The sequence below is a fragment of the Anneissia japonica genome, unplaced genomic scaffold (genome assembly GCF_011630105.1).
Source record: "Anneissia japonica isolate Jap-2015-1 unplaced genomic scaffold, ASM1163010v1 scaffold287920_len488460_cov166, whole genome shotgun sequence".
Taxonomy (NCBI): Eukaryota; Metazoa; Echinodermata; class Crinoidea; order Comatulida; family Comatulidae; genus Anneissia; species Anneissia japonica.
In genome coordinates, this window is record NW_022745460.1 from 385,805 (window position 1) to 389,967 (window position 4,163).

Consider the following 4,163-nt stretch of genomic DNA (forward strand, 5'->3'; position numbering starts at 1 on the left):
GTACAAAATTAAATGGCGTATATTATCTAAATGTAAATCATATTCCAACTCTACCAAACGATGTAACCTTTGTATACAAGAGAAGTATTTTATTATATGTCAACCCGAAATTTGTACTCTAAATCAAAGGAACGAATTATTCAGTTCATGTAGACATAGACGCAAGTTCTTGTTACGATATAATACTTAATCCTGCAGGCTTTCTTTTATCCATCTAAACAAGACTTAATCACTTTGTAATTAACATACTTTTGTTCTGATAAACTGTCACAATCTATGTACTTCATTATTCCTTCACTCAGAGCCTAGCACCTGATAAAACGCTGCAAGTAAAAAAAAAAACAACAATACAAGCCCTTACGTATACGATGGACTAATATACTTTTTGAAATCACATTTCTAAAGCAATACAATATTGTCACGCACAGTTTGTGTTTGTGGTACAGTATTTTAAAGTTGGTTCAACTATTATTGTGTACGTTTTCAAACACTTCAGGTCATCATAACTTCATGAATACATTTTAGATTCAGTTCACTGCAAGTAGGTCGATGACTGTTCTATTATTGAATGGTTATTGTTATCATCGTGATGGAATAGACAATACCTGGATTTGCGTCAGGAGAATCAATTAGGGGGCTTATGTATTTTGCCCAACCTGTCGTGAAAATGTATTGAATACTCAGTGTATTTGCAAGTTGTTCTCCAATGGGACTCGAACCCACATTCTCCAGATCACTAGCCTGGCATCATGCCTTTAGACCACCGAGCTTGCACCTGATGGCCAGGGTTGAATTGGAGCCAAATAAGCAGCGAGTACTATTTTTGCAAGTGTTTTTCACATGTACTGAGTATTCCGTACATTTTCACGACGGGTTGGACACAATTCCACCTATATGTTCTATCGATGATGTTGTCAATATTATAATATATCATAAATTCATGAAATGCTTAATAGGCCCTAAACAATAACATGACTTGACCATAGTTTGTTCTCAATATTCTTTACTTTTTTTAACAAAATATTTTTTAGATATTTCTGAGCGTTAATGCCGTACCGTATCTGTTTTAAAAAACCTCAGAACGTATAAGCATTCAGAGTTTCGCCTGATTAGACCCCACTAGAGGCTCTGTCTCTATGTCCGATCAGGTGCATTTTACCAATTTTACCTAGGGACCGGCAGTTATCTATGCCATAGTCACCAACTGTCACGCATCACTTCAAAGTGATATTGGATGAAACGCATTTTGCAGAAACACATGCGAGGTCATAAATGTGTCAAGCATTTAGCACTTGCGTGATAACGAATTCAGGGGAAAACGTATTTGAAATTAGAAGAAATTGGTTTTATTAAAAATATAAAAATGGTATACAGTAGCTTGAGTCGTTAGGGAGCTTTCTTTATCTCGTTCGAGAATCAATTCACAGAGAAATCTTTTCCTTTCCGACCAAAACAACCCATTACAATACCTCGCACTTGTAGAATCTAGTAGTCGCGAGCAGTCTTGCGAGTTTATTGTTACAACCAACCGTTTAAAATGTGACGGGAACCCGAACTTCCGCAGGGGTTCCGTAATAATACCGTATACACTCGCGTAGGTCTTATAAGGGGACCCGTGTATAAGACGACCCCCGAGTTTTAGAAGATATTTGGTTGATATTTGTATGTCTGGCGTATAAGACGACTCCCTGTTTCATGGTCGGAATTCCTAATTTTTTGTGGTCCTGTATACTGCGTCTTGCTGGATAAATGGAGTCAAATGCAAGGGTAATCTTCCAAATAATACCATTTTATGAGTTTTTAAATCTTCACCACCAAAATCGTATTTTCCCATATTTAAAATTGCTTTCATTGATACAACATTTAGTTGCTTCATTGCAGTAGTAAGTTCGCGTGTTAAGCTGGTTTTCCACTAGGCGAATTTATTCGCGCAAATCAAAGAGTCGGCTCGCTTCCCGAGCTCTGATTGGTTGCGCATTTTTTCGCTTCTCAAAAACTCCGATAGGAATGTGAATGCTCATGTGCATAAGCCGACGCTTTGGATTCGCGTGAATAAATTCGCCTAGTAGAAAACCAGATTTACGGAGGATCCGCACATAAGACGAACATCCGCACATAAGACGAACATGAATATAAATATAAAAATCTAAAATTTGAATGTCGTGCGTATATGACGACCCCCTTTTTTCGATCGTAGTTTGCTATTTTAAGCCTCGTTTATACGTGAGTATAGGCCTATACGGTATTTGTTTTAAAACCCTAGGTCACCTGCGCGTTAAAGGATTCCCCCCATACAGTGGCGGATTCAAGGGGGAAATTTTCCATGGGGAGGACCCCCGGACCCCCTTTCATTTTGTGTATTTTTGGAAACGTTTTGAACCTCCTCTTCAAAATCATGGATCCGCCCCTGAATCATGTACCTTTGTTTGCACTAAACACTTAATCTATGTTCCCCCTTTAGCTGATGTGAGGTAAGAGAGTTTATTTAAAAGATAAGTTACATTTAATAATTTAAATTGTTCGGATGAAATACATATTTTTTTATGAAGTTCAATGCAAGTTTGTACCATACTGTGTGTCGTATATGTTCCATTCTAGTGGAGGTTCTTTTGAATTTCTTTTAAATATAAATTAAATACTGTACCGGTACTTAATGGATTTATTATTGCCCACTTTAATTGTATAGCCCTGGGGGCTGCAGTGTTTAAATGCTTGATGTGCTTATCCGGGTCCGATGGCACCTCCAATTTCAAGCAAGTGTTGCAGAGACTCTGGAGTTAGGTTGCATAATGAGAATGAAGAAGATAATTCTGATAGCAACATTGATTTATTGCTTTAAGTACTGCGACAATAACATTCAGAGGCGAATTTAGAAAGTTTAGATAAAAAGTATTTATTAAAGTTTTCATAGGTTTGTTTTAACGCCAGATTGTGTTACCTAACTATGTAACTTAATTCATTCTAATTAAAGAGAGAAACGGGTTGACCAATAACAGGACCTTAAAATGTTTGCTATAGATCGACTACAATGTACGTTAATATGTAATACATTTAAATCAATTTAGATCAATCTTAATGATGTGATTTTAAATAGCAGAAGCTGGATTTAGGGTGGGGGAGGGGTGGGGAGTGGTGAAAAAAAAAGAAAAAAAGAAAAATTGATCGCCCAAACGCATAAGGTTATTTTCGGGCGTCAGCAACTAAAGAAATAGGGCCTAGGCTATTTAATATTATGATGTAGCTGGGCATGTATTTTATGGTGATAGATTAAAAGAAGTTTAACATTGTTCTGTGTATATTATTTGAATTTCTTCAATTTCAAACGAACGGCCCCTGATTTTCCTGTAAATTTTGCAGTATTTCAAATGAATATGTACCCATAACTGTCTTCTAATCGGATTAAAATCTGGCCGAATTTTGGCCGATATTGAAAAAAAGTTTGGCCGAATTTGGCCGTGAGATGGCGTGTGTTTGGCCGTGAAGCCTGTCGAATATCTGCCAACCCTGCTATCAAGTGGTAAGAGTTGGTTTTGTTTTATTATTTAGTTAGTTTACTACTCTAATAGACAGTAGTGGCTATCGGCACGCTAGCCTCCTCCTAGGCCTAGTAGTAGTGGTAGATGAAGGCTTGAATGAAGAGGCCTGGCCTAGCCTAATTCCTACAGTAGCTGTACCGGTACTAGCCTAGCCGCCGTACGGAGACAGACAGAACTGAGGTTCTGTGTTCTCTCTAGGCCATTGAGGATATAGGGCTAGGCCTAGAACCTGGGCCTTTTGTTGGCCTAGCTAAGCTGTAAGTTAATTGCCCCATGGTCTAGCATGCCATAAGAAGAGTGGTAAATTGCATTTGGGCCATGCCCTCACTAATATGTCCATGATGCTTTAATAAAATAATGGGTTTAGGGTTAACCGTGGTGGGGGTGGTGTAAAGAATTGTATCATTATTTGCAGAAAGTTAATGTAATCTCTAGGCCTATACTAACACAAATGGTGATTTTATTTCAGGATACTCAAGTCTCAGTTACTACTGTAAGTGTAATTAAGTGAAAACTCAATCCGGTCTACTCAATCTTGTAGTGGGAAAGCATTAATGTTTGTTAAAAGACGTATCGGTGAAGGAACAGAAAATTACCTGACATTCTATGCTTTAATAAAATAATCGG

At 37.6% G+C, this 4,163-nt stretch overlaps 1 long non-coding RNA gene across 2 annotated transcripts in view; it reads left to right on the forward strand.

The window, feature by feature from the left end:
* The first annotated feature begins 3,389 nt into the window (after window positions 1-3,389).
* LOC117119968 overlaps window positions 3,390-4,163 on the forward strand; it is a 1,772-nt gene continuing 998 nt past the window's right edge. The window contains exon 1 of one of the 2 annotated variants that reach the window (XR_004447269.1): window positions 3,390-3,517. This is a non-coding gene — a long non-coding RNA (uncharacterized LOC117119968). Of the gene's footprint in view, window positions 3,518-3,538; window positions 3,794-4,163 lie in introns of those variants that run through there. The other variant, XR_004447268.1, reaches the window with a different exon arrangement.